Below are 19,408 nucleotides of genomic sequence, written 5' to 3' on the forward strand. Positions count from 1 at the left end.
AGAATTCCTAAAGCTCAGGAAGTGAAGAACTCCCAATATATTTTTTTTCTTTTACTCCATTCCCTCATGTTGAGATCCTGGCAATGCCATCGTGGAGAAAGGAGTAATTACATTTAACCAAAAAAAAAAAAAGGCTCACAAGTGCCTAGAATACTAAGGGAAGGAAATCTTTCCCTGGATACAAGGTGTTGTGGTTCCAAGAAAACGGGGGTGAAACCTATCTCCCACCCTCTTGATATTTTTTCTCTCTGCCTTCCTTGAATGCAAGTGAATTTGTGGGAAGTACACAGCAAAAACAAGGTGAAGCAAACCTAATTTTTCTAACTCGAGAATTGAAAAGGAGACACCCGGAGTATTGGTACGGGGATTGTGGAGAAGAAAGTGTCTCAGTAAAGTTATTTATGAACTTCCAGGTTCATCTTTGAGTAGGGCGTGCATGGATCTGATCCTAAACACCCGATTCTAATAAAGTCTTTGAGAACTGAAGTAAAGGAGACTACTGCCCAGGTCTGACTGGCTACTGGGTTGCATGCATACAAGAGAGATGTAAAGAGCCTGGCAATGACTTCAAAATGAAATTGACACTGAAATCACAACACACAGAAGGCTGGTCAGAACTTGTGGCCTGAACCCAACTGGGTCATTGCCAGCTAAAACAGTAAGAAAATTATTTTCCTCCATAGCATCTAAATAAGATTCAGAATCTCATAACATGATATTGAAAATGTCCAGGATAAAGTACAAGCTTGCTTTGTATACAAACAACCAGAAAAGTCTCAACTTATGGGGAAAAAAAAAATCAAAAGAAGCCAATGCCAAGATGACACAGACGTTGCAGTTAACCTGACAAAAATTAAAGCAGCTATTTAAAAGATCCTTCAAGAAGGAAAAAAAAAAGTGGAAACATTAAGTCTCTGCGAAGAAATAGATGTAAAGAAGCAAATGAAAATTTTAGAAAATAAAAAATAAAATTTACTAGATGGGCTCAATAGAAAAATGGAGATTACATGGCAAAAGTTACTGAGCTTGAAGACAGGTCAATAGAAACTATCCATTCTGAAAAACAGAAAAATTATGGGGGAAAAATCAGCAAAACCTTAGGGGTCTGTGGAACAATACCAAAGGATCTACTAGTCATGGCATCAGAGTCTCAGAAGAATAGGAGAAACAGTATAGTGGAGAAAACATTTTTTGAAAAAATAATAGTGAAGTTTCCAAATTTGGTGAAAAAACAACAACAAAACATCCATAAACCTACATGTGATCTCAGTAATGTGGAATCTAAAGAACAAATTCAACCAAAGCACCAAAACAGGAACAGATTCAAACATACAGAGAACAAACTGATATCAGACTAAAGAGGAGATGAAAAAAGTAAAGGGATTGAGATGTGCAAATCGGTAGTCACAAAATAGTCACAGAGATGTAAAGTACTACATAGAGAGTCAATCATATTGTAATAACTATGTACAATGTCAGGTGGGTACTAGACTAATTGTGAGGATCACTTCCTAAATTATACAAATGTCTAAACACTTCATTGCATGCCTGAAACTTACATAACATTGAATGTCAACTATAATAAGAAAAAAAATCATAAACCTACCCATGCACTCAATGAATCCCAGGCAGAATAAAGTAAAGATAGCCACTCCTAGACACATCATAAACAAACTGCTAGGAACTAAAAAGACAAATAAAAAAATCCTGAAAGCAGCCAGAGAAAAACAATACATTAATTAAGAGAATAACAATTACAATGATTGTGGATTTCTCATCAGAAAATCATGAAGGACAGATGAATATTTTTTAAGTACTGAAAGAAAACAACTGTCAATCCAGAATTCTATTTCAGGAAAAATGTCCTTTACAATGAGAAATAAAAACATTCAACCATAAAGAAAAATGAAGGAATTAATTGCCACCAGACCTACTGAAGAATTCATAAAGGAAATTTTCACATACAAGGAAAATGAAATAGAAGAAGAAAACTTGGAACATGTGAATTGAACAGTAAACATCTGCATAAATCAAATACTGATCTTCTCTCCTTAAATTCTTTAAAATACGTTTGAAAATTGAAAGCAAAAAATTATAATATTGTCCAAAGGGAGTATGCAGGTTTAAGACATCAACAACTACATAAATTGATACGTGTAAAGGAACATGCACGATGATAATATTTTTGCATTCTACTTGTAGTGGTAAAATATGAATTATGAGAAAACTGTGAAAAGTTAAGTACATGTGCTAAAATCCCAGGAGCCACCACTAAAAACACAACTCACAAAGATGGAATTGAAAACACTGTAACAGACTAAACAGTACAGAAAGATTAAAATAACCACAAAGAAGACAGGAAATGAGATGCAGAAAACTGAAAAAAAGAACAAGCATGTATAAAATCAAACATATCAATATTTACAATAAAAGTAATTTACTAAGCATATCAACGAAGAGGTACAAATAGAATGAGTAAGAGAACATTTTTTTAATTAAAGTTTATTGGGGTGACAATTGTTAGTAAAATTACATAGATTTCAGGTGTACAATTCTGTATTACATCATCTATAAATCACATTGTGTGTTCACCACCCAGAGTCAGTTCTCCTTCCATCACCATATATTTAAGTGGATATATTTTTTTAATGACCCAATTACATGCTCTCTAAAAGAAACTCACTACAAATGTAATGATGAAGTGGACTAAGGGGGAAAAGATGGAAAAGACATACCAAGTAAATATGTTTAAAAAATCTGGATTGTAAGACATAGAAAACAAGTAGCAAAATTCTGACATAAATACTACCTTGTTATTAATAATTGCTTTAAAAGGTATGAATTAAATAATTCAATAAAAAGTCAAAGATTGGAAAAATAGATTTAAAAAGAAAATAAAAAACATGATCCAACTATATGCTGTGTACAAGGGACACAATTTAGATTAGAAATCAAACACGTTGAAAGTAAAAGAATCAAAAAGGTATGTACTATGAAAACGGTAACCAAAAAGTGCAGTGGCTATAGTAATCTCAGAGAAAATCATTTTAGGACAAAAACTATTACAGAAGATAAAGGATATTTTCATAAAGATAAAAGGGCAGTCATCAGAAAAATGTAACAATTATACAGATATGTGCACATAGCAATAGTGTCCCAATATACCCTAACCAAACTAGACAGAATTGAGGAGAGAAATAGGCCATTCAAAAATATCAGTTTGAGACGTCAATATCACATTTTCAAAAACACATGACTCACCAGGCAGGAAATCAATGAGGAAATAGCAGACTTGAACATTTTCATAACCACCTAAAACTAACAGTCATCTATCTATATAACACAACACCCAACAGTAGAAGAATATATTCTTCTCAAGTGCACATGGCACAGGCTCTAAGATAGATCATGTTATCAGTCCATAAAACAAACCTCAACACATTTTAAAAGACTGAAATCATAAAACGTTCTCTAAAAACAATGGAATTAAATATAGAAATCAACAACACAGCAAAATTTGGTGAATTCAAATTATTTGGAAATTAAATAACAACTTTATCTTTTTAATTTATTGGGGTGACATGTTAGTGAAATTACATAGATTTCAGGTGTACAATTCTGTATTACATCATCTATAAATCCCATTGTGTGTTCACCACCCAAAATCAGTTCTCCTTCCATCACCATGTATTTGATCCCACTTAACCTCATCTTCCACCCCCACCCCACCTTACCCTCTGGTAACCACCAAACTACTGTCTGTGTCTATGAGTTTTTGTTTCTCATTTGTTTGTCTTGTTCTTTTGTTGTTTTTGGTTTATATACCACATATCAGTGAAATTATAGGGTTCTCAGCTTTTTCTGTCTGACTTATTTCAGACAGCATTATACTTAGCATTATACTCTCAAGATCCATCCATGTTGTCACAAATGGTCCTATATCATCTTTTCTTACCGCCGAATAGTATTCCACTGTGTATATATACCACATCTTTATCCATTCATCTATCGAAGGACATTTTGGTTGTTTCCATGTCTTGGCCACCGTAAACAAAGCTGCAATGAACATTGGAGCACACTTGTCTTCACAGATAAATGTTTTCAGATTTTTTGGGTAGATACCCAGGAGAGGGATTGCTGAGTCATATGGTAATTCTATTTGTAATTTTTTGAGGAACCTCCACACTGCCTTCCATAACGGCTGCACCAGTCTGCGTTCCCAACAGTGTATGAGGGTTCCTTTTTCTCCACAGCCTCTCCAACACTTGTTACTATTTGTCTTGTTGATGATAGCCATTCTGAATGGGGTGAGGTGATACCTCATTGTGGTTTTTATTTGTATTTCTCTGATGCATTAAAAAGATTATTCACCACGACCAAGTGGGGTTCATCCCCGAGGCTGTTGAACAAGGATGGTTCAACATCCGCAAATCCATCAATGTGATACATCACATAAACAAAATAAAGGGCAAAAATCATATGATTATATCAATTGATGCAGAAAAAGCATTTGACAAGATACAACATACATTTATGATTAAAACACTTAATAAACTAGGTATAGAAGGAAAATACCTTAACATAATAAAGGCCATATATGACAAGCCCTCAGCTAATCTCATAATTAATGGTAAAAAAACTGAAGCCCTTTGCTCTACGTTCAGAAACACGACAGGGCTGTCCCCTATCACCTTTGCTTTTCAACACAGTGTTGGAAGTCCTTGCCAGAGCAATCAGGCAAGAGAAAAGAATAAAAGGCATCCAAATTGGGAATGAAGAAGTTAGATTTTCACTCTTTGCAGATGAGATGATGCTATATATAGAAAACCCTAAAGACTCCACCAAAAAGCTATTAGAAACAATCAACGAATACAGTAAAGTTGCTGGCTACAAAATCAGCCTACAAAAGTCCACTGCATTCCTATATACTAACAATGAAATCTCAGAAAAAGAAATACAAAAAAACAATTTCCTTTGCAATTGCAGCAAAAAGAATAAAATACCTAGAAATAAGCTTAACCAAGGATGCTGAAAAGTATAAGACATTTTTGAAAAAAATTGAAGAAGACACAAAGAAATGGAAAGACATTCCGTGCTCATGGATTGGAAGAATCAACATAGTTAAAATGGCCATATTACCGAAAGCAATATACAGATTTAATGCAATCCCCATTAAAATCCCAATGGCATTTTTTAAAGAAATAGAATTAAAAAATCATCAGATTTGTTTGGAACCACAAAAGACCCCAAATAGCCAAAGCAATTTTAAGAAAAAAGAACAATACTGGAGGTATCACACTCCCTGACTTTAGCTTGTACTACAGGGCTACAATAATCAAAACAGCATGGTATTGGCAGAAAAACAGACACATAGACTAATGGAATAGAACTAAGAACCCAGAAATAAAACCACATAAATATGGACAGATAATTTTTGACAAAGAAGCTAAAGACATACAATGGAGGAAAGACAGCCTCTTCAATAAATGGTGCTGGGAGAATTGGATAGCCACGTGCAAATGAATGAAACTGGACTGTTATCTGTCACCATGTACCAAAATTAATTCAAAATGGATCAAAGACTTAAGCATAAAACGTGACACAATAAACTGAATAGAAGAAAACATAGGTACTAAACTTATGGACCTTGGGTTCAAAGAGCATTTTATGAATTTGACTCCAAAGGCAATGGAAGTAAAAGCTAAAATAAACAAATGGGACTATATGAAACTTAAAAGCTTCTGCACAGCAAAAGAAATCATTGACAACATAAAGAGGGAACCAACTGAATGGGAGAAGATTTTTGCAAACAGTGCCTCCAATAAGGGGCTAATATCCAAAATATACAAGGAACTCATGAAACTCAACAACAAAAAAACAAACAACCCAATTGGAAAATGGGCAGAGGACCTGAAGAGACATTTCTCCAAAGAGGAAATATAAATGAGAAATAGACATATGAAAAAATGCTCAACATCACTAATCATCAGAGAAAGAACAACTTTCTAAATTAGCAATAGTCTAGCAAAAAAAATTCACCAGGATAATTAGAAAATACTTTGAGATGAATGAAAATGAAAAGACAAAATGCCAAAGAACTTATGAGATGCAACTAACGCAATGCTTAGAAGCATATTTACAATTGTAAACACACATGTTCTTGAAAACATGGCTCTCAAATCAGTAACCCTAACTTCCATCTTAAGAAAATAAAAAAGAACAGATTAAAACCAAAGCAAACAGGAGAAATAGTAAAGATTAGAGTAGAAAGAAATAAAATAAAGAATAGAAAAAAATAGAGAATAAAAAAAAAAGTTGCTTTGAAAAGATCAACACAAAGTTTTAACTAGACTAATGAAGAAAAAAGAGAATACCCAAATTACTAAAATCATAAACAAAAGGAGGCATACTAACATCAAACTTGCACTGGGGAAAAAAATAAGAATTATAAGGGAATAATATAAACTATTATATGCCAAAAAATCAGATAAATTAGATGAAATGATCAAATCCTAGAAAGACATAAACTACCAAAACTGACTGAAGAATAAATAGAAAACCCAAATAGAAGCATAATAAGAGGTTAATTAGTAATCAAAATAACAGAGATTCTAAGCACAGATGCATCCATCCAGATTGAAAATAAAGAAGTGCGACCTATCTTGTATATAGAAGTTCCTAAGGAATCCACTAAAAATTATACAAAATAAGAAACTAGTTTGGTAACATGGCAGGACACAAAATCAATATGCAAAAGTCAATTGTGTTCTATCGACTGGCAATGAACAATGTAAGAAACCAATTCCATTTATAAGAATATTAAAAAAAATACCTAGGAATAAATTTAACCAAAAAACTGTAAGACTTGTCCATTAAAGACTATGAAACAATACTTAAAGAAATTGAAGATTTAAATAAAAAGAAAGACATCCCAAGTTCACGAACCAGACAACTTAATATTAAGATGGCAATGTTCTCCAAACTGATCTATAGATTCAACATAATCCTTATCAAAATTCAAATTGCCTTATTCTATAAATTGACAAGCTAAACATATAATTCATATGGAAACAAAACGAAACTTTAATAGCCAAAATGATCTTGAAAACAAAGAAAACAGATGGCCGACTCACACTTTGATTTCAAAACTTACTACAAAGTTACAGTAACCCAATGTAGTACTGGCCTAAAATAGACATATAGACCAATGGAACAGAATTTGGTACCAATGTTATTCAATAGGAAGGAATAATCTTTTCAACAGTACTAGGAAAGCTGTATATCCACATACAAAAGAATGAAGTTGGACCCTTAAAGCATCCCACACAAACTAAGTCAAAATGACCAAAAACCTAAATGTAAAATATAAAACTAAGAAATCCTAGAAGAAAATACAGGAGTAAATCTTCATGACTTTGGGTTAGCCAATGGTTTTACAGATATGACACCAAGAGGAAGCAATGAAAAAGAAATCAATACACTGGATTTCACCAAAATTAAAAAGTTTATAGTGCAAAGAATACCATCAAGAAAATAAAAAAAAAAATAAAAAAACACTCAGAGTAGGATAAAATATTTGCAAATCATATGTCTGATGAGGGACTTTTATTGAGAATATGTATATAAACAAACAAACCCAGAAGTCAATAATAAAGACAACCCAACTGAAAAATAGCAAAAGGATTTGGACACTTCTCCAAAGATGCTATATGAATGGCCAATAAAGATATAAAAAGATTCTTAACATTATCAGTCATTAAAAGACATGCAAATCAAAACTACAATTAGTTACTTTTCACACTTATTAGGATGGCTATAATGAAAAAGACAGACAATAACAAGTGTTAGCAAATATGTGGAGAAACTGAAACCCTCCAACATTGCTGGTATAGCTGCTCTTGAAAAGTCTGGCCATTCCTTGAAAGATTAAACAGAGTTTAATACGGTTAACACAATTAAACATATTACCCAGCAACTGTATTTGTCAGTACATACTCAAGAGAAATGAACATTGTCATAAAAACATGTTCATAGCAGCATTATTCAAAATAGGCAAAAAGTAAAAAGAATTCAAATGTCCACCAATTAATGAATGGATAAATTTTTAAATGTGATATATCCCTACAATGGAATAGGTGTGATCAAACAATATGGTGAATGTTTAAATTAAAAAATATATATATTAAGTGAAAGACACATTAATCCCCCTCAAAATACTCCCCCTTGCTTCGAACACACTTTCCCCATTGTTCTTGCCACTTTCTGAAGCAGTGCTGGAAGTCCTCTTTCATGAGTGTCTTTAGTTGAGCTGTCATGGCTGCCTCCGTGTCCTGAATGGATTCAAAATGTTTTCCTTTCATGGTCATTTTGACTTTGGGGAAAAGCCAGAAGTCGCACAGTGCCAGATACAGTGAATAAGGTGGATGAGGACACACCGTATGGTTTTATTTGACGGAAATTGCCCTAACAGAAGTGATGTGTGACACGGAGCCCTTTCGTTGTGATCACAAAATACGGTGAATGCTGCTGCCGAGTGCCATCCAACGGAAAGGCAGGGATCTTCAATATGGAAAGCGGCACATTGAACCTTGGTAACAATGTATGACAAGCTTCAACTTGTTTGGTGCAGTCAGTTGAGAGCTATGGTTGAGAGAAAGTGTATTTTAAAGAGTGCTGTAAATCATCCTTCATCATGACAATGCTCTGTGTCACACATCACTTCTTGTACAGCAATTTCTGTCCAATAAAAATATTACAGTGTGTCTTCATCCACCTTATTCACTGGATCTGGCACCATGTGACTTCTGGTTCTTCCCCAAAGTTAAAATGATTCAGGACATGCAGGCAGCCATGACAGCGCAACTAAAGACACTCATGAAAGAGGACTTCCAGAACTGCCTCAGAAAGTGGCAATAATAATGGGATAAATGTGTTCAAAGCAAGGGGGATTAATGGCAATGTGTCTTTTACTATAATTTTTTAAATTTAAACATTCACTGTATTTGTTGATCACACCTCATTATTATTCAGCCATAAAAGGTAATGAAGTACTGATACATGCTACAACCTGAATGAACCTTGAAAACTTTAAGTGAAAGAAGTCAGTCACAAAAGATTGTACTTTGTATGATTCTCTTTATACGAACTATCCAGAATAGGCAGGTCTCTAAAGATATAAAATAAGTTAGTGGTTGCAAGGGGCTGGAGGAATGGTGACAGTAATGTGAAATGACTGCAAATGGGCATCGGTCCTTTTTTCTTTTTGGAATTATAAAAATGTTCCAGTATTAGATTGTAGTGATGGCAGCAAAACTGTGAATACAGAAAAACTCAATAAACTTTAAATGGATGAGTTTTATATGTGAAGTCTATCTTCATACATTTATTGAAAGAAAGAAAAGAGGAAAGGAGGAAAAAAAGAGGTGGGAGGGCGGGAGACAGGGGGATATTAACATTCCACAAGTATACTTCAGAGCAAAGAAAATTACAACAGATAAGAGGTCCATCATTTAAAAGTGGGAGTCAAGATACCAGTAAGACGTAGCAATCCTAAATGTAATTGTACCTAACATGACCATCAAAATACATGAAGCAAAAACTGACAGAACTGAAAGAAGAAACAAGTCCACAGTTATAGTTGGAGACTTGAACATCTCTTTCAGTAATCCACAGAAAAGGAGAAAATCAGCAATTACACTAACGAACTAGAACATCATCAACCAACATTAATATCTGTGGAACATTCCACTCAACAACATCAGAATACCTATTCTTTCAATGCATGCAAACTTCACCCAACAAGACCATATTCTGGATCATAAAACAAACCTTTAAAAATTACAAAGAGCTAAAAGCAAACAAAGTTTGTTCTCTGACCTTAATGTAATATAGCTAGGAATCACTAACTGAACAATAACAGGCAAATCTCCAACCACTTAGAAACAACACACTTCTAAATAATCAGTCAGAGGATGTCTCAAGAAAATTAAGAAACTATTTTGAACTGAATGAAAACAGGTCATAAATGTGGTGAACTCTCCAGAGTATGTATCTTTTCCAAGGATCTTATAAACTCAAAGGAATTCATAAAGCAATTTCCCCAAGACTGACCTTATCATAATACTGGATTCCAACTGTTAAGGTAACTTCCTATATAGCTGAAATCTTACCAGTGCCATCTTTTATTCTTTACTTGCAAACTAATTGATTTATGTTGTCCATGATTTATGTTGTTCATTTAAATTTAGAGAACCCTTAATATATAAACAGAAGATTTCCTTCTCTTCTTAAAAAAGGTGATTGCACCATGTAAGTTTACCAAGTCAATAGCTTTCTGGGATTTAGCTATTGCAATTATCACATATATTAGAGTGCAACTGTATGGGGTCAATTTGTCTCACAATGATGAAATCAGCTGCAAACATACTGCACACACACTTTACATTAAGGACTTTCCACATGAATCATAAAGCATCATGAACCCAGAAAAATCCGCCTCATCACCTTTCATTAAAGTCATCACCTGTTTAAATACATCCTATTATTCCTTCCTTGGATAAGGGCCTGTCACAACCACCAAAACCCAGTGGGGAAGAAAGTATTTTTTTAAGTAATTTAAAGTATCTATGCTACTGTGCAGCTTTAAGTATTCAAATATATAAACATATACTATTTATGTGCCTTATAAACTAAGAAAACGATTCAAAAAATCTGGAATGTGATCAATTTGCAGAAGTGTTCTACTGGGAAAACTTTTAAAACTTTTATGAGTATATAAGCCTGCAACATTAAAACAATATAAAAACAATTGAGAAAATAAAAATTAACACCTTTGGTAGCCAAATCTGAAAGTGTGGAGTTTTGGACCAAGTTACTAAGATATTTTTAAAGAAAATATTCTTTGACTATGATATTAAATCAAGTGTATGTTTGGTTGTTTTGTTTTTTTTAACTTTTGTTAAAAAAGCTATTTGACTATTGTGAATAGGGCTGCAATAAACATAGGGGTGCATATATTTTTTTCGAATTAGTGTTTTGGATTTCTCTGGATAGATACTCAGGAGTGGAATTGCTGAGTCATAAGGCAGTTCCATTTCCAGTTTTTTAAGATACCTCCACACTGATTTCCCTAGTGGGTGCACCAGTCTGCAATCCCAACAACGCACCAGGGTTCCCTTTTCTCCACATCCTCGCCGGCACTTGTTGTTTGTTGATTTATTGATGATAGCCGTTCTGACAGAAGTGAGGTGGCATCTCATTGTGGTTTTTATTTACATTTCTCTAATGATTAGTGAGATTGAGCATTTTTCATGTCTGTTGGCCATCTCTATGTCAACTATAATTTAATATACATAGTGTAACAGGATGTGGAGTACAGCGTAGGGAATAGAGGCAATGGAATTGTAACAGCTATATACGATGTCAAGGAGTATTAGATTCAGGGAGGGGAGTTATCACTTTGTCAGGGGTGTAAATGTCTATTACACTGTTTTGTACACCTAAAACTAATATTTTTTTTAAAAGCTATTTGAAGGTACTTGACATAGTAGAAATTTTTTAAAGCATGATGAATAGAATATGCAATTTTCTTACAAGGATTTTCCAAATATTACCTCACCATTTGATGTTACTATTTCCAAAATGAATGTACACTTATCTGCCTTCCTAAACACTCCGATATTACCAAGAATATTTAAGAATACAAAGTCAAATTTGCTTAATATAGTATTAAATAATACGTTTGAGTTTGTTCCCGCGACAGTGTAAAAATTACAAAATTTTCATTGTGTCAAATAAAACTGAAGGAAACCTACGTAAATGTTTCATAGAAAGAGCTGCAATCACATACAGAAGGCGGACAAGTATATGTCAAGTATATAAGTATGAAAGTTCAAACTAATTTACGCGTATTTCCAAAGTTCCTTCCTGCTCAGCAATTAAGCACAATAATTCTCAAGTAAGAGGGTGGAAGGCATATAACAGAAATTTGGAAGTGTTCCACAATTGCCTTGGACCGCATCAGACCAGGTAATGCTGATGGTTCTGGCTCAGGGTCACACTTCGAGAACCACTAATGAAGGGGACTTCTTTCCCTAAGTACATGAGGTTTGAAACCATTTCCCAAGTAATTTTGATATACCCCTCACCACCACCCACCACCACCACAATTACAGATCTGTGACATCCCTTCTCCATTCAAATAAAAGTCCATCTTCTAAAGGAATCATATTTTAATAAACTCAATTAAATCTTCAATTTACTAATAAAGTACCTAAATTTTCCCTCAAACCTCATTTGTAAAACCAAGTGAATTTCCTCTAAAGTTCAAAAGAAATCCAAAATATGTTGTAAGACTCCCAAATGACACATTCTCATTCTCATAAAAGGAATAGAGAATAGAAACAGTAATAACTGTAAACTACACAAATACCTAGCACAATAGTTAAGAACATACATTACAGTAAAACCTTATAAATCATATTTCTTTAAAAATATGGTTATAGTTTTGTAAAAATCATTAAAATGCTTACAATAATCTGGATAATTATAATGCATTTTGTTAAAAAGTACCTAAAACTTAGAGAATATGCTAAAATATAAACAATGCTTCCGCTTCAAATTTTGTACCAAAATGTATATATTTTTATAGTCTGATTTGAAAAAATAAACAGTAATAAATCGAACTGGCAATCTCTCTTGCAGCGAATCTGTGACTAAATAGACCCTGGGTTCATCAAAGATGAAATGTTTCACACACCATTATAAGTACAATTCTTTTTATAAGCTTTAAGCCAAAATCTTGGTTCCTATGGTGTACTGTGTTGAGTAGTTTTATGGATTTCTTGGTTACCAGGGAACTGGAGAGTTGAGTGGGCTCAAGATGAACGGATTGAAGTACAAGGCCTGTGAAGGATTTCAGTCATTCCTGTTTCTCCCCTTGGCAACTTAATAGGTTGCTGTCACAAAGGGTGGAATTAAGAAACCATCTTACTTCAAAAAGCAATTAGAGACGCTTGCACTAACAAGATAAACCTAGGTTTGTTACTTTGGGATAAAATATGCAGAAATGTCCCAGATATCCAGGATCTTTCATTAGAACTATATGTGGAATATGTATTTAATTGTATCTTTGCATGAAATCAATCCCACAAGAAACTTGAGAGAAACAGATTTTCACTATGAACAAATGAAAATGTTGGCAAAACCTATTCAACTGGTATTGTGATGTTTTTATAACCTATATAAACATATTTCTTATTTTAGTCACACTATTTCTTCCAAACAAAAGGTCTATGGTTGGCTCTCTCCTTTTTAACAAATGTTAAGAATTTTGGAAGTTGGTTATTTGGATCTATTTTAAAATAAAAGAATGAGATTAAATGGGAGCAAACTGATACCCACAGTTCATAGATAACTTTTTTAAACATAATGCAAATTCGTTTAAATCGTTTAAAGAGAATATCAGGTCTCTCCATGTTAGCTTTCAAGAGGGAAAATGTTATTGTTACTTGGAGTCTCAAAAATTATCGAAATAATATTATCATGATGTTCCTATAATACACTTAAGGAAACATTACCATGCCAATTATGATATCTGGAAGGTTGCCAGATAATGCCTTATTGTGTCATTTTCTCGCTAGTCTTAAAGTATTAAAAACTGGCAAAACAGGATGTCATGTGACCTACAATTAAATCATTTGGTAAGAAACCTTACATTTATAAAAACAGATATCTCTAAATAGGTGTTAGTATCTGCAAATACTGGAATAAATCAGTAGAGCAGTACATACATTTATACCACAAAAAAGATGGCCTCCTACCTAGATCCCCATTTTCCATCTCAAAAGACAACCAGACAAATATATATGTATATATGCCTTTTAATACAAATTGCAGTTTTCCACATACTTTTATCTCGGTTTGATGTTGATTACATTTTCTGTATCTCCTCTTGATGCTGATCACATTTCAGTTTACATAACCTAATTTTTTTAATAGCTGCACCCCAATTTATTTAACTGTCTGCTTAATGACGAAAATTTAAATTGTTCCATAATGTATGCTGCTACAAACAATGCTGAAATTAACATATACTTCTTTATGTACCTAAGTATTAAATTCCTGGAAGCAGAACTGCTGGATCAAAATTTTGTGCATTTTCATTTTGACATATATTGTCAAACTGTACTCCAAAACATTTGAATTAATTCACATGCCAGACAAAAATGTGTTACACTACTGGGATGCTTTATCAAAACTTTTGTAATTGCCAATCTGAAAGGTAAATACATTTGTTATATTTTCCACATCTTATAATGAAAAAGTTGAGTTTTTATTATGTTTCATCAGGTGTATCTCCATTTCTGTGAATTACCCGTTTGTCATCTGTCCACTTTACTGCTAGCTGTTTAATTTCCTTTTTGTATTCTTCATATGAATGGTATCAGAACTTTAAGAATTCTTTTCAAATGTCATTTATTTTTACTGCATTTTTGCCATGCATTCTTTATTTTTTTAATCCAGTTTGAGATGTTTTCCTTTTTAAAGGATAGCATCTTTCTGTCATCCTCAAGAATGAGTACTTTAAAGGTGAATTTTAGTACAGTGCTGCTAAAATATATAATATGAACAATTCTGCATTTCCAGTTAACAGATTGTGAAATCCCTCAGGCAAAACTTTTCAACTGTGTGCCTAGAAACTTCATAGCAATCATATTAAGGGAGGAGATGGAGGTATTTTCAAAGGAAGAAGCTGAAAAACCACACTTAAAAAAAAAGTAAATGAAAAGAACAATATGAAAGCTTTGTGAACATATTTCTTCTACAGTTAATGACAACGAATACATCCAGAAAGGAACTGTTCTGTATAAATTACTAATTATGCTCTCAGGGTCTTTATTATTACTTTTCCTATTGTAACATCATTTTTTCCCTTATAAACATGCATACATTATAGAACTATGTAACAGAACATGTATACATAATATAATAGTCTTTTTTACAAAAGTATTGTTACTGTATGTTTTATATAAACAGTATGTATGTTTATATAAAACATATATGTATATATATATATATATACTGTTTAAACTTGGTTTTTGTGTGTTTGTTACAACTTATAATGTACTTTGGACATATTTCCAAGTTACATTTAGAGCTATCAAGCGTTTTAAACTACATACGAGTATTTTTCCACCTTTGAATGTACTATAAATTATATAACAAATCTCAATCAATATTTATAGAATTGTTTCCAAGTTACTATGTCACCAAAAATCGTACTGTTAGAAACATGATAAATTCCAGTAAGTGAATGAATATTCAAAAAATTTAATACCATATTTTGCTATGTATAATGCACACTTTTTTGCCCAAATTTGTAAGGCAAAAATAAGGATGCACATTTTACATGGGTAGTACTAATTCCATATCTATATGAATGTTTTTAATTATTTTATTTATGCTTATGAATTAAAAGTGTAACTCTAGAAATCAATGATACCTGTATATAAAATACCATCATCGGTTTTGTTGAACTTACGATGAACCTGCAACAACGAATAGTTCTTGGCCTTCTACGATGTGTAAATACCGTAAATTTGTTACTGGTACATAAAATTTCTTGCACCTTGTATCTGTTCGTGTTTTATAATTATTTGTTACATAAAATTTCTTGTACCATATGTTAAAAAATAAATGCTAAAAGTCCTTTATAATACAAAAAACAAGTACCTAAATGTAAACAAATAAAAATTTGAATTAAAAAATTAAAACAAAACATTTTTTTCCCCTGAGTTTGGGCCAAAAATGTGGGTACCCATTAAACACGGGAGAACATTATACACGGCAAAATATGGTAGTTATCACCATATAAAAGTCCTACCAATACATTCCACAAAGAGTTTTTAAGAATGTATTTCTCTTCTCACATCAACAATACCGAGTATGATCAGACTTTTAAAATTACCAAAACAGGAAAATGCTGTCTTACTTTAATTGCATTTTTCTGATAATTAGTGTGACTGAAAGTCTTCATACTGCTTGCCATTTGCATTTCTGTTGCTATGAATTGACTTGCTTTAGGTTTTGGTATCAACTTCAGAAATGCTTTTCTCACATGCCATGCTCACAAATATTTATTCAGGTTTTCTTCTTTTACTTTTAGGTTTCATATATTTAAATTAGTAAATCATCTAGATTACATTTGTGTGTTTAGAGTGGGGGAAAGTTCCAGTTTTATTATTAGTTTTCCCAAAGAAATACCTCACTGGCCAACCATAATCAATTCAATATTATTTCTTCCCCACCCCCTCATTTAAAATGTATGCTAATCAAACGTCAGCTTTCCTATTATTCTTAAATATGTCTCTTCAGTTTCACTGATTTGTCTAGCAGTCGGTCTATTCCCTCTTCCATTGCTTTTTAATCACTATAGCTTTATAATACCTTTTATTATGCAGTAAAGTTCCCACATATTTGAACATTTTTCTTTTAAACTGAAATCTTCCTGACAAGTGTTTTTCTACATGAGCTAAACAGTTGCTTTGAAAACAAACAAACAAAAATGGTGAGGAATGCAATTAATTTATACATTCTGGTAGAGAAATGATATCGTTACCCATAAAAAATGTATTTTATTGTATTTTTACCTATACACACTCATATATATATGATGTATTTTCATACGTCCCTAGAGTTTTATATCTTTTTTAAATACGTTTTTCAATTTTCTGTTATTTCATGCCAAATTGAACAGTTTATTTTGTTCTATTGCATTTTCTAGTTTATGTATGTAACATCTATTGAGATCTGTAAATTACGGTTAGAAGCAATTGGACACAATCAGATTCTTATTTTTTTTCCTATGAGACTTTCAGTTCTTTCCTGTAGACATTCAAGGTATACAATCACATTATAGGTAAAAGTGATCATTCGGTCTTTTTTGCTAAAGAGAATATTAATATCCTCTTCCGCCTAATTCACAACAATGGCACAGAAGGTGATGATGAGCGGTCTTGGCTTTTTCAGATTTAATGGAAATAATGCTGCTGTTTCAAGATTAACCATGATAGATGGAGGTCATCTTTCTATTCCTAATGTAGCAACACCCAACTTAAAATACAGAATCTATACCCTTTAAAGGAGGTGGGAAATCAACCTTAGTGCGTTATAGTTGGGGTGGCTACATTTGAAACATGCAATACAAAATTAAAAACTCAATTAAATTCTAGATCCTAAGAGAAGATAACCAAGATCAGAAAACAAATGAAAGAAAAAAATCTAAGTCTTGAAATGCATACGTTTTATTTTACAGAAACAAGTCAAGTACACCCTGGAATTGATCCCATCTCCCCAGTGTGCCCTCACGGCCAAAGTGAGACTGCAGCCCCGCCCCTCCGCCCTCCAGCAGGTAACGAAGTTACCATAAACCCTTTGACCTGTCAATCGGCCGGGCTCCAGCCCAGATCGCTGCACCGAGGGGAGCCTGCGAGACGCCGGCGGCGCCCACCAGCGGAGCCAGCCCGCGGGCAGAGGCGGGCGGGTGGCGCGGGCGGCCGCGCCCGGCAGAGAAGCCGGAGGGGGCAGGGCGGCCGGGCGCGCAGCCAGCCCCCCAGAGCGCCTTTCTCTCGGGCCCAACGGGCTCCCCAGCACACAGCCTCCGTCCAGGAGCCACTGCCGCGGGCGTTAATACCCAGGAGCCCGGGTCCCAACCCAGACTGGACGCGTCCCCCTGCAGACGCGCGCCGGGAGCCTCCACACGTCCGCGACCACCTGAGGATGCGGCGCCGCGGGCCGGGCACTGCGGGGCCAGACGCCGCGCGCCCCCCGCGGCCACCCGCCTCGGGCCTCCACCCGTGTCGCCGCCCGCCCGCCCCCACTCACCGCCCGGCCCGCCGTCGGCTCGGCTCCCGCGACGCCCGGCCTCGGCGCTGAGCAGATCCCCGCAGGAGCGGGAAGCGGGGGCGGGAAAGGGGAGAGACACAGGAGGATGTTTCCAATTAAAAACAAAGGAGGGCGCGGAGGGGAGGGGGCGGTGCGGGGCTCAGACTCAGGGGCGTGGCCCTGGCGCGGACACTCCCCCGGCGGAGGGTCCCCGGCCTCGGGCTCCGCCCCCCACGCTGGGACGGGGCGGGTCGGTGGTCCTGGGGGCGGGGCACGGCTGTGAGCACCGCTCTGGGCGGATTCCAAATGGAAACCAGAGGGAGGGCGAAATAAAGCTAACAAGTTGTCAGGGCTCTGAGGAGAGGTGACAGAAAAAGAGCAAGTCGACAGTTGCCTCTAATCAGGAGAGGCAGTTTCCAGAGCTGAGCTGGGGGGATTACTGAGCAGGATTACAAGCAAAGAAACCAGCCTTTCGCAAGAGCTGCTTCACTTGCATGAGCTCCCACCCCACCGTCTTGGCTTGGGGATTTTGTTTCCTATTCCAAAGCATTGGGGAGGCCAGTTTGCTGAGGGAGGAAGGGAGAGAAGGGGGACAGGAGAGGAGACCAGCAGGTCTTTGTGCTCGCTGACATTGGAACAAAAATGCCGTTTGTTAATTACCCTCGTTAGGCACTAAACCCTTTTTCAAACTAATGGGGTTCAGGTCTGTGGTCCACCGGGAGGAGCACGGCCCACTGACAGGAACTGGGAGAATCTAAATGTGCCAGACCTTATTATAAAGAATCGGAATGGGACTGAAGTATATTAGATTAAGCTGGGAAGAGTGCTTGGAAGTGCCTCTCTATGGGACAAGTTTGGATGGGGAAGTTTGGAGAGGAGTTCTGGAATTTCCGTTTTCCTTTTTTTAAAAAAAAATCTTTATTTAAAATATAGTTAGCATACAATATTGTATTAGTTTCAGGTGTACACCATAGTTATTCAACATTTATATACCTAAAGAAGTGATCACCATGATAAGTCCAGCAACCATCTGACACTGTACCATGCTCTCACAGTACTATTGACTATATTCCCTATGCTTTACATTACATCCCCATGACTTATTTGTTTTATACCTGGAAATTTGGGCCACTTATTGTCCTTCACATTCCCTCTCCTTTTAATTTTTCAGTTACAGTTGACATTCAGTATTACTTTGTATTAATGTCAGGTCTACAGCGTATGGTTGGACATTTATATAATTTAAGAAGTGACTCTCCCTGACTAGTACCAAACTGGCACTATACATAATTATTACAATATTATGACTATATTCCTTATGCTATACTTTACTTCCCCATGACTATTCTGTAACTACCAATTTATACTCTTTAATCCCTTTCCCTTTTTCACCCACCACCCCAAGCCCATTCCCATCTGGCAAACATCAAAATGTTCTTTGTATCTATCAGTCTGTTTCTGTTTTGTTGGTTTATTTTGTTCTTTAGATTTCACATAAAAGCAAAATCACATTGTACCTCTCTTT

General features: G+C 35.1%; 1 protein-coding gene across 2 annotated transcripts in view; it reads right to left on the reverse strand.

Annotated features, from left to right (window-relative positions):
* Positions 1-18,102, reverse strand: part of PLSCR4 (phospholipid scramblase 4) — a 72,732-nt gene extending 54,630 nt beyond the window's left edge. The window contains exon 1 of one of the 2 annotated variants that reach the window (XM_081077003.1): positions 17,884-18,102. The gene's annotated coding sequence lies outside the window, so the exon portion shown is untranslated. The remainder of the gene's footprint in view (positions 1-17,883) is intronic. The other variant, XM_081077002.1, reaches the window with a different exon arrangement.
* Between the last annotated feature and the right edge of the window lie 1,306 nt (positions 18,103-19,408).

This window comes from Rhinolophus hipposideros (assembly GCF_964194185.1).
Source record: "Rhinolophus hipposideros genome assembly, chromosome: 2".
NCBI classification, from domain to species: domain Eukaryota; kingdom Metazoa; phylum Chordata; class Mammalia; order Chiroptera; family Rhinolophidae; genus Rhinolophus; species Rhinolophus hipposideros.